Below are 13,196 nucleotides of genomic sequence, written 5' to 3' on the forward strand. Positions count from 1 at the left end.
CTGGATTATTATTATTATTATTTTTTTTTTTTTGCTAAATTGGACCAAGTTTCCATAGATTTAAAACTTTTCTGTAATGTCTTATAACACCTGGAATATTTATTTTCCCATTTATATAATCAAAATTAGGGCAATATCACCTTATAGAGATAATATAAAAATTTAACCAAGTTTACTATAATTAATTGTGCTTCACTGTTAACCTAGAGTTATGCCAATAATTTTTCATTAAATAGTTTTTTAAAACAGTTCTTTTGTTTGTTCTATGTTTTAAATGGAAGAACATATTAGATAGTAGTATCAATTTAATGTGTTGTAAGCAGAAGTTCACAGATGGGAACATGATAAAATACATTAGAATATAAAACATAACAAAGATTATCCATATAATTATTCAAAATAAAATGTGACAATAATATTGATATATATCAAGTGATATAAATATGTGATGCAGTTGGTGTCATAGTCATAGAATATTAAGAAACACTTTGAAATTTAATTTTATTCATTACATGACTATTATTTGAACCACAAATTTTTATAAATAAAAATTCTATTATGCTTTGAATATCATTTTTTGTAAAAGTTAAAAGGTACTTTCATGTTTTCAAAAAAAACTGTAGTCATTCCTATAAAACACTATATGTTGCTTCTGGAAAAAATGGCCTTTTGATCAGTTTCTTCATTTTTCTAACTTTCCTTATTTTAATTGCCATTAAATGGAGTAAAATGAAATTTTGATAAAGGTAAACAGTAAGTGAAGGGTAAGTAAACTTATTGTTTCTCATATTTATATTAAAATACATTATGGGACAGATTCCAAAATGGCGGCAGGGTAAACAGAAGCTACACAGACCATCTACCAGGACCAAACTGAAATTACAACTTAAAAACAAATCATCAGGAGAAAGCAACAGAAAAGCAGCTGGAGAGGACCCATATAACCAGAATCAGGTAAAAAGGACACTGAATTGAGCTGGGTAGGTCTTCAAGGCATGAGCGGACGGTCTGGGGGCCCTGGGACAGCAGGTGTTTCAGCTGAAACAGCTCCCTCAGGATAAAAATCTCAAGCCTGCTTCACAGTGCAGAGAGCTGAGACAGAATACTAAATTAGCTACAGCCACTCACCTTGGCCTCTGGCAGAGGGAGGGGGACTAGACTGAAACTGTGTGGGGACACTAGGGATTTGGAGGGTGCACAGAGTTTTTGCTGAGTCACAGCCACACAGGACGGTGGCCATCTTGCTCGAGAAGCCCTTGTGGAGTTCTGGGGAGAAGCAGCTGCCCCTCCTTCAGGGATTGAACCCCATACATCTGGGCCAGAGAAATGCAAATTGATGCTCATAAAGAACAGCATCTGCCCCATGGTCTGGAAATCCTCTTACCCTGAACACCTGAGGGAGTTTTTCATTAAGTTGAGGGCTACAACCTGAGGCTCATCAAGTAACTGAGAATAATAACCTCCAAGCAAGAAGCTAGAGGATAACTGAATCTCTTCTGGGATTGCAAATATACCCAGAAAAGTAAGACTTGACAGTGGTGTTTAACATAGGTCCTCCCACACTCATGCAAACCCAGTAGATGGAGCCACAATCAGCAGAACACCAACACCCACAGGGAAAATTTGGCAGGCTCCAAAACCCACTGAGATAGCCAAAATGGTGAAACAGAGAAACAAATCCCAAGTAAAAGCAAGAGAATTCTACAGAAGTTGAGATAAATGAAATGCAGTTAAGCGAGTTATCAGAGGTAGAGTTCAGAACCATGATCTTGAGGAAGTTCAACAGCATGAGTAAGGATATCAACACCATGAGTAAACATATAAAAACACTGAAAACCAACCAAGTTGAAATGAAGAATGACATGGCAGAAATAAAGAACACATTGAAAGAAATAACCATCAGAGTAGAAGAAGCTGAGGACTGGAGCAGTCAATTAGAAGACAGGTAGAAAAAATCAACCAATCAGAAAACCAAAAGAAAAAAACAATTAAAAAACAGAAAGACAACTTAAGAGAACTGTGGAACAACAGAAAATGTAACAGCATTTGTATCATAGAAGTTCTAGAAGAAGAAAATGAGCAAGGGTTAGAGAATATATTTGAGGAAATAGTGACAGAAAACTTCCTGAAATTGGTGAAGGAAAAAGGCATTCAAGTTCAAGAAGCACAGAGATCACCAAGTAAGAAGAACCCAAAGAAGCCCACATAATAATTAAAATGCTAAAAATTAAAGACAAAGAGACAATCCTAAAGGCAGCAAGAGATAAGCAACAGGATACCTGCAAAGGAACCCCCATAAGGCTCTCAGCTGACTTCCCAACAGAAACACTACAGGCCAGAAGGGAATGGCATGAAGTAATCAAGGTAATCAAAAACAAGGACCTGAATCCAAGACTGCTTCATTCAGCTAGGCTATCATTCAAAATAGAAGGTGAAATAAAGAGCTTCTCAGATCAAAAAGAGGCTAAGAGAATATATTAGCACCAAATCAGCACTGCAAGAAATGTTAAAAGGACTGCTATAATTAGTAGAAGAAATAGGAAGAAAAATATAACCACACTAAACAAAAATGACAATAAATAAGTACATATCAATAATAACCTTAAATATAAATGGACTGAATGCTCTGATCAAAATACACAGAGTAACTTATCGGATAAGAAAACATGACTCATATATATAACAAAAGACTCACCTAGGTTGAAAGTGAAGGGATGAAAAAAAATCTTCCCAGCAAACAAAAAGGGGAAAAAAAGCTGGGGTAGCAATACTTATATCTGATCAAACATATTTCAAAATGAAGGCCACAACTAATGACAAAGATGGCCACTACATAATATTGAAAGGATCTATTCAACAGGAAGATATAACCTTGGTAAACATACATACACCCAATATAAGAGCACCAAAATATATTAAAAATCTTCTGGAGGACTTCAAAGGAGAAATTGACAGCAATACAATCATAGCAGAGGACTTCAACACCCTGCTGACATCACTGGATACATCCTCTAGACAAAAAATTAACAAGAAAACAGAAACTCTAAATGATGCACTACATCAAATGAATTTAATAGGTATCTACAGAGAATTACACCCCAAAACTGCAGAATTCAAATTCTTCTCAAGTGTACATGGACATTCTCAAAGATAGACCACATGTTAGGACACAAACTAAGTCTCTACAAGTTCAAGAAGACTGAAATCATATCAGACATCTTCTCAGATCTCAATGGCATGAATCTAAAATCAATTACAGCAAAAACATTTGATCTTATGGGGGCTAAATAGCATGTTATTAAACAATGAATGGGTTACCATGGAGATCGAGACATTGAAGAAAGAAATAGAGGAAGATGTGAAAAAGTGGAAGCATATACCTTGTTCATGGATTGGAAGAATTAACATCAATAAAATTTCCATACTACCCAAATCAATGTATAGATTCAATGCAATTCCCATCTAAGTACCAACAACATATCTCATAGAACTAGAACAGAAACTTCCAAAGTTTATATGGAACCAAAAAAGACCCTGAATAGCCACATCGACCTTGAAAAAGAATAACAAAGTAGGACGTATCACAATACTTGATATCAGGTTATGCTATACAGCCATTGTAATCAAAACAACCTAGTACTGGCATAAAAACAGGCATATAGATCAATGGAACAGAACAGAGAACCCAGAAATGGACCCAAGACATTATGCTCAATTAATATTTGACAAAGGTGGCAAGAGCATAAAATGGAGTCAAGACAGCCTCTTTAATAAATGGTGTTGGGAAAATTGGACAGATACATAGTAAAAAATGAAACTAGACCACCAACTTACACCATCCACAAGAATAAACTCAAAATGGATAAAAGACTTAATGTGATTCATGAATCTATAAAAATCCTAGAAGAAAATGTAGGGAACATTTCAGACATCATACACAGCGGAATTTTCACTGATACATCACCTAAGGCAACAGAAACAAACGAAAAAATGAACACATGGGACTACATCAAACTAAAAATCTTCTGCACAGCAAAAGAAACAACCATCAAAATAGAAAGGGAGCCCACTGTATGGGAGAACATAATTGCCAATGATAAATCAGATAAGGGGTTAATTTCCAAAATATGTAGAGTGTTCATACAACTCAACAAAAGGAAAACAAAGAACCCAATTAAAAAATGGGCAGAGGACCTAAATAGATACCTCTCCAAAAAAGACATACAAATGGCCAAGAGACATATGAAGAAATGCTTAACGTCACTAATCATCAGAGAGATGCAAATTAAAACAACAGTGAGGTAGCACATCACATCTGCCAGAATGGCTGCCATCAACAAATCATCAAACCATAAGTGCTGGCGAGGGTGTGGAGTAAAGGCGACTCTAGTACCCTCCTGGTGGGAATGCAGACTGGTACAGTCACTATGGAAAACAGTATGGTGTTTCTTCAAAAAATTAAAAGTTGAATTGCCATTTGACCCAGTGATCCTACTTCTAAGAATATATCCTAAGAATTCTGAAACACCAATCAAAGAATATATGTGCCCCTATGTTCATAGCAGCACTATTTATAATCACTAAGATCTGGAAACAGCCCAAGTGTCCATCAATAGATGAGTGGATAAAAATGCAGTGGTGCATATATACAAGGGATACTATGCAGCTGTAAGAGAGATCTCTTATCCTTTGAGACAATATGGAAGGACCTCAAGAGATTATGTTAAGCGAAATAAGTCAATCAGAGAAAGACAAATACCACATGATTTCACCTATTTGTGGAATATATGAACAAGGTGGGCTCATGAATGAAATAAACCCAGAGACATAGAAAGGAGTGTGATTCAGACTGACAAACCTCAGAGTAGGGGTGCGAAGGGGATGGATGAGATGAACCAAAGAACATATATGCATGAATGCATAACAATGGTCATAGACAACAATGCTAGGGGGATGGGAGTCAGGATGGGGAAGAGGGTGTCTAGGGGGAAAAGGAGAAACATCTGTAACAAAAATAAATTAATAAAAACTGGAAAAAATAAAATGCATTATGGGAAATATTCAAATGTAATTCAGAGTATTATGAGTAGGAATACTTGGATGGGTTGGGTTAATGTTTAGAAATATTGAGTCTTAGTATATAATTTTTATTTTTATTTTTCAATTTTCAGGCAGGTAGGTATCTTCCATGTGCATATAGCCCCAAGAACAACAGAATCTACTCAGTAAATGCTTAGTATCTTCAAATAGGAAGCCATTTAGTTATAATTGCATAGGCAGTTTTATCTATTTCCTGAGCAACCCCACATTCAGGTGAGCTGAGGAGATTAATAGAGAGAGGGAAGCACATTTTGTGAACAGAATATGTACAAGGTGAGAAAAATATAAGATAGCAAAGAATGAGGGAGAAAACAGGATGCTCCCCAGTAATTAATATCATAATTAATATCACTCATGTGTTTTGTAAAGTTAGAATTAAGGTACTTGTAAAGCTTTTTTCTTTAACGATAACATAAATACAAGCCACACTTTGTTTAGTGTGAATGCAGAGTGAAAGATAAATAAGTTGATCTCTTTATTCCATGCTAAAGGAAAATGCTTCTCATTCTTACTTTTGGAGAAATAAATAAAATAAAGATAGAAAATCTTTGTCAACACCTCTATTTTTCAAGTTAGTTAATTTTATTTATAAACAAGTTGGCAGCAACTAGCTAAATTCAGTGTGGTATTCTGCCTGATATATAAAGACATTTACATAATCATCAAATTATCATCAATTGACTTGAGTGAATGTCTGGCATGATCTTCTGGTGCTCTTACTTAAGACATTTTGGGAATATCTGAATAATTACTGGAAGTAAACATGACTTTTAAAAAAATTGTTATGATAGGGAATGATTGATCATAAATAACTAAAACTGGTCATGACAGTTTTAGAGCAACCTAAGTGGCTTCAGGGTTGCAAGGGTAAGAAATGAGGTAGGGCTGAAGAACTACTGGGTGGTAACAAACTTCAGTCAGGAACTACGTCATTCCATCATTCAAAGGCTTTATGATTGACATCATCTCTTCTTGTCTATGTCTGTCCATTTACTGAAAAATGCTCTGCTTGTACATGGCAGAGAATATCTATCTAAACATCGTCTAGATTCATTAAAACACACACACCGATAATCTGTCTACAACCAATGCCTTGTAGTTCATGTTCTCAAGAGACAAAGGAAATAGATGTGGAAGTGTACTGGCATTCGCCTATGTTCTGTCTGGATTTATAACTGAACAAGGTACTCAAACCTGACCTTATTACCTGTGGACAAGGAATTGTATCCATGTAGCAGAAACCTGAGTACCATGACACTCCTGTTTGACAGGAACTGTGTAGGTATTGAAATTTTCTAAAGAAAAAATTGAAGACTATAAATACCACCAAGCGTAACTAAATGTAGCTGAAAGACATAGAGGCCTCATTAATGACCTCATTAATGAAAGTGAAAAAGTTAGTTATTTACATAGTTTTTGATGAAAATGTCAAAATTGAATAGACGATAATTTAAAAATTTGACAATTTGCATGTATATTACCTTTTTAACTTTGGAAGAGCATTATAATAAATATATTAATGTACATTTTGTCTTCCTTGTAGAGAAGATAGAGAAAAATAATAGGTTGGGTTTTAGCTTGAAATTTATATATGCTTAAAATATTTAGTAGTCAAATCGATATTAGAAAGACCAAATATTACATACAGGATCACTGAGTGAAATATGGGAAGCAAAGTGAATATTGGTATATATTATTTGAGTAATTAACACAAATATAGCTTTGTTACTTTTCTTGATTTTGCTTGACTACAATGTGTCCTAAATCTAAAACTAATGTTATTTCTTGGGTACAGTTCTATGTCAGAAGGCAACAGTAATATACAAGTTGTACACAATGTTCAAGGTGAAATGAACAAATCAAGCTATTGACAAACTATCCTTACTGAATGTTTTAAAATCTTTAACAATACTGCAGCCCTGGCCGGTTTGGCTCAGTGGTTAGAGTGTTGGCCTGTGGTCCAGAGAGACCTGGGTTTGGTTCCTGCTAAGGGCACGTGTCTCGGCTGCAGTTTGTCCCAGGCCCTGGTTGGGTCATGCAGGTGGCGACCACTCGATGTGTCCCTTTCACGTCGATATTTCTCTCTCTCTCTCTCTCTCTCTCTCTCTCTCTCTTTCTCCCTCCCACTCTATCTGAACAAAAAATGGAAAGATGTCCTTGGGTGAGGATAAAAAAAAACAAAACAAAAACAATACTGTAGTATTAGACCTATTATTTTCATGTCTCATCACCATCATCTTATTTGTCAATAGCATATACTAAAACAAAAACTAATTTTGTTTTATACTCTTTAAAATAGTTAATGTTAACCAGTATTAGTCAGAGGTCTTTTATAAACTTTTTATTGAAAAAAGGAGTGATTTTGAAGAGATTTAAATATATTCTTTTTTTTTTTTCTTCACCCAAGCACTTTTTTTCCCATTTTTGTTCAGACGGAGTAGGAGGGAGAAAGAGGATGTGAAACAGGGAGAAACATTGATGTGAAAAAGACAAATTGAATGACTGCCTCCCACATGACCCCCAACCAAGGCCTGGGATGAATTGCAACCAAGGTAAGTGCCCTTGATTGGAATCAAGCCCTAACTCATTGGTCTATGGGCTGACGTTCTAACCGCTGAGCCAAACCGGCCAGGGCTAAATATATTCTTAAAATAGTTATGAGTCGCCCTGGCCAGTTTGGCTCAGCGGTTAGAACGTCGGCCTGCAGTCCAGAGAGACCTGGGTTCGGTTCCCGCTAAGGGCATGTACCTTGGTTGCAATTTGTCCCCGGCCTGGTTGGGGTCATGCAGGTGGCAGCCCCTCGATGTGTCCCTTTCACATCGATGTTTCTCTCTCTCTTTCTGTTCCTCTCTCTCCTTCCTACTCTATCTGAACAAAAAGTGGAAAAATGTCCACGGGTGAGGATAAAATAAATAAATAAATAAAAATCTTTTTAAAAAAAAAAGTTATGAGTCATCAAGTATCCTGTTCACTCAATTAAGGTTCTAATTGGTAGACTTATATGAATTGTTTCCAAACATGTACATTCTTCCTCACTAAGATTCCATGGTTGTTGTCCTTTTTATTTTATAAATAACAAAACAGACATAAGAATTAAAATAACTCCCCATGCATAGAATTTTAGTAAGTTTTGGAGTTGGAGTTTAAGACAATCAGACTCAAGGGTTTAAACTAATAACTCCACAATTTTGATACACATAGCCTGATATATAACTAGGGGTGGGGAATGAAATCTACATTTATTGAGGAAAATGCTACATGCACTATCCAAGGCAGAAAGATAATTATTTGCTATAAAATGAAATAAAGTAGGTATCTATATATCTATTTGTAATTTTAACTTATATGCATGAAGAAATCATGACATTTGACATAGTAGACCTATCACTTGGAGTAAATGGGAGAATTCAAAAGTTCAACCAAGAGTGAGGTCAGTTTATCCTGTATCTTATATGCCATTCCTCCATGTCTGACTCAGAGTTAAGTCGGTGGATCTATTTCCTTATCTGCCACCAGAGAACACACTGATAATTCCTACCCTGGATATAAATAAGTCTTATTTCTGGCTGGACCAATCTCTACTTCTTGTTTGATTACTCTATTAAAATTCACATCTTAGGTGAAGATTTGGCACTTGGCTCACTGTCTTCCTCTCACAGCCTCCAATCATAGTCACATCCTCATGCTGGGATATCCTCCCCTGTACTAATCATTGCCACCCAATTTCAGTCATTATCTCCTAGGACAATATACTGACCTAGCCATTTCTCTGATTTCTTTCAACTCTTGTCGTAAATTCACAACCTTGCTTTGTTTTACATTTATTTTTTCACAATCTTCTTCTATCACCAGTACTTTATCATTATGGTAAGATCTTGCCTCAAAAATTTGCCCTGGCCAGTTTGGCTCAGCGGTTAGAACGTCGGCCTGCAGAGCGGAAATTCCCGGATTCGGTTCCCGCTAAGGGCGCGTACCTCGATTGCAGTTTGTTCCCAGCCCCTGTTGGGGTTGTGTGGGTGGCAACCACTCAATGTGTCTCTCTCACATCTATGTTTTTCTCTCTCTCTTTGTCCCTTTCTCCCGCTCTATCTGAAGATAAATTCAAAAATGTCCTCAATTGAGGATTAAAAAAAAAAAATTGAAAAAAAAAAAGAAAAGATCTTGCCTCCAAAATCTGAAATAGTGGGCTAGGCAGGCAGTTCATAAACGATAAACACATTTCATAAGTTAATTGTACAGTGTATTGAAAGGAATTAACATTATGTAAAAGATGAAGGCAGTAGGAATAACTGGAAGAGTTGATGTTGATGAAGGATTTTGATAGCAATTTTTAAAAATATGTTTGACTCAGTAGGCCCTATTGAGCAAGTGATATATAAACAAAGAATTGAAGGAGATGCAAATATTTACCCAGTTTAGATATTTAAAAGAAGTCTCATGGACTCACAGGGTCATCTAAAAGAAAAAAAAGGCTTTTATTTAAATGCAAAGGATACAGCACAGCAAGAAAGAGTGCAGGCAAATGGTGGAGGTCAGAGAGACACCTCATGCACAAGGTCTTAGGTTAATTTAAAAAATTTATAAATTGCTAATCATTAATCTCACAGCCCTCATGTTGGCAAAGTGTGAAAGCAGACACCCAGCCTTTCCCAGAAATAAAGATAGAGCTTTTCCATTCCAGCTATAAATCAGCACTATCTTACACAGTGATACAGATGACAGGGCAATTCATGCATGCATCTGGGCAGGAGCTTTGCAAACTCAAGTGATCCAATTAAAAAGGTCAGGAATGCTTGATAAATAACAGGTTTATCTGCAGCAGAGTTAGCAAGAGGCACATGACTTACACTTTTAAAGGCTGTTTTGTTGAAAGTAACAAGGACAGAGAGTAAAGAGGGGAAACCAGTTAGTGGAGTACGACTTCAATAACCCAGGAGAAAGCAGGATGGCGCCTCAGACCAGCGATGACATAAGGGGTTTTAGGAATAAAATTTAATGTGAAACAACAGAATGAACTGACAGCTTGGGTGTAGGGTGTAAGAAGAGGTAATTAAATAATGTTTATTGATATATAGCAGGAAGATAAGAAGGCTAAAATGTAAACCCAGACCTGTTTCTAAATTTGTTCTCTCAATACATTTTAAAATTTCTTTTAAAATTTAGGAACATTGAGAGATAAAATCTACATAGGTAATCATGAGCCAAGATGTGTCTGGTGTGCCCTGATAAGGAGTTTAAATTTTCTCACATGTGAATGGGAAAATGCTAAAGTATTTTTGAAGTAGTACAGGAGGGATAACATGGTATGGTTTCCTGGAATGAAGTAGGAGAACATGCAGTCAGATTCCGCCAGAACTGGAGACAAGTGAAACAGCTACGAGAGTGCAGAATACCCAGGAAAGATGGGGTGAGGGCAGGTTTGGAAGGGCTAAAAAGTTTTGTGAGACATATGGAGGTAGAGTCTACTCAGTGGTGAGTGATGGATGTTTTTTGGCTAGAATAATGAAGGAATACAAAGATCTAAACATTCTGACACAATCGCTAATGACACCTTTTACTAACGACATTGTACAGCAGGGCAAGCACCAGTCTGGTGTTAAAAGGATGATGTGGAGGGGAGTGAAGAATAAGTTTGGTTTTGAACATGTGTATGTGGGACACCTGTTGGATATGCCCAGAGAACTCTTAGAAGTACTCCTCTGAAGATAAAAATAGACCAGCTAATCATAATCACATATTTTTATTGTTCTTTTCCTCTCTGTTTCCTCGTTGGTAATTTTCTCTTACTCTGTCAAGCATAGAGACTGGATAAATAAGACATTTATAAGTACCGATTTAAAATACATATTTTAGTGTGGCTCTCATGGAAGATTCAGGAAAATGAAATGGATTTACAGATTCCGTGGGGGCACAGGCATAAGACCCTATAGCCAGTGTCTTATCACACTAATTAAATGCTATCCCTGCAGATGAATAGTGAAATTACAGTTTCATTATGTTAAAATTTAACATTTCTATTTTGTGTATTTCTTTTTTCTTTTTATTTTTTATCCTCACCCAAGGTATTTTTGTATTTATCTTCAGATACAGCAGGAGAGAAAGAGGGAGGAAGAGAGAGAGAGACATACCAAGTAGCTGCCACCCACACGACCCCAACCAAGCTGGGGACAAGTTGCAACTGAGGTACATGCCCTTTGCGGAAACCCAACGCAGGACTCTGTGGTCCACGGGCCAATGCTCTAATCACTGAGCCAAACTGGCCAGGGCTGTTCTGCATATTTCTTTACAGCAGTGACTAAATGATAATGTCAAAAAGCCATAGGTTGGAGAAAAGTTATTACCAAGAAACTCACCATTAGCTGGCCTGATCCAAGAATGAAACAAATCTGTTTTTCTCTCCTTTTGTTGTGGCTTAAAGCTTTCACTTTCAGAAACCCAAATAAATCCTGTGAGTGAATGTATGTAGGCTCGTGTCTGCTGATTGTTCTATCTGCTGTGACCCTTTCGTAGGAAATAATGAGTTTTGCCTGTTTTGAACTTGGGAGACTGTTGCATCCCAAGGTGACAACATCCCATTGTCCACTGTGCAGTTTGCCCTCAGATGCCCACAGCCATGCTAGCTGCTCCCAGCTCAAGAGAAAACACCTACAGTCCTCATCTCTCCAATAGCTGTGATTCCCTCCCTACCCACTCCAGGCTTTGGATTTTGAAGTGTTACTGGGTAAGGCCAGCCCCCAACCGCTAGAGTCACTAGCATTCCTTCTGTCTTCAAGAAATTGCTCGAACTGAGTTCCTGGTCAGATAACTGTTCTGTCTCCATGTGATACTCCTTGACCTATGTAATCTGAGATCCAGGATATATCGTGTCCTTTGGGGGCACCTGGACTTGCTCTTTCTTTACTTGAAGCTGAGTTTTCTGGGTAAGATTTTCTGTGTCCCCTCTCCCCAACTCGCCCTTACTGAGATAGGTGCAATTCTGTCTATCCAAACCATTATCCATGGACCTGAAATCTTCCACCTTCCTGGAGATAAATATGACCTATGGGTTCCTCATCAATAACAAAGATGCTCCTGGGTCAGAGGTCAGGGAACCTCACCACAGAGACCAAGAGTTTCCTTTTCCAAGTGTCCGTAAATTGATGGACATATATATATTTTAAATGTATTCTATCCATACAATGGAGTATTTTTTAGGGATAAAATGGTTACAAGTGGATGAAACTTGAAATCATTTTGCTAAATGAATAAAGCCAGCCACAAAAACCATACATTAAATTGTATAACATATCTAGAGCAGGGACATTTGCAGAGACAAACATTAGAGGTTGTTCAGTGCTGGAATGGGGCCTGGAAATGAAGAGCTGTGATGTGATGTGGTGACAGCCAAAGGGTACAGGACTTCTCTTTGAGATGATGAGACTACAGTTGTCTGTGGTAAGGGTTGCACTTACCTGTGAATATACTAAAAACCCGATTTATTTTTTCATTGTAACTCTTCAATAGGTGAACAATACACACTGAGGCTGCATTTTAAAGTTTCTTTCCTTTTTCTCAACCGATTATAAACTAATACTCTAAGAATAGGTCCATATTGGAAGAAAAGTGCTTTTAATTGCCTTTTCCAAGATACGTCTAAAAATCTTGATTTTCCTTGTTTGCAAAGCTGACAAATTAAGTCAGCAGTAGCACGATTTAAGTAGAAAGTGTCTCGTACAAATAGCTAACATTTCTACTTTCCTTTCTCCTCCATCACAGTAAATAAAGCATGCCCAAAACTGGGACATGGAGAAAAAAATTACCAAGAACTTGACCAGAAAAGCCAATCATGCTTATTTGCCCCCATATCACTACTGAAGGATTTAAACGACGTAAATTTACCCATAAAAAATCAGTTGTGGAAAAACGCACAGGCTCCTTGCTGGGGTTTTCCTTCCCAGACTGGTGGCGGCTGCCCAGCCAATCAGGATCCCTGAAGGTGCGCCAACTAAGGCAGAAGGCAGCTGCAGTTCCCCCCCTCACCCCCCCCCCCCCCCCCGAACCCTGGTACACGTGCTGTGTAGCCTGAGTACTGCTGCCCAGGAGCCTCAGGGCTGTCC

The sequence above is a fragment of the Molossus molossus genome, unplaced genomic scaffold (assembly GCF_014108415.1).
Source record: "Molossus molossus isolate mMolMol1 unplaced genomic scaffold, mMolMol1.p scaffold_m16_p_9, whole genome shotgun sequence".
Classification (NCBI taxonomy): domain Eukaryota; kingdom Metazoa; phylum Chordata; class Mammalia; order Chiroptera; family Molossidae; genus Molossus; species Molossus molossus.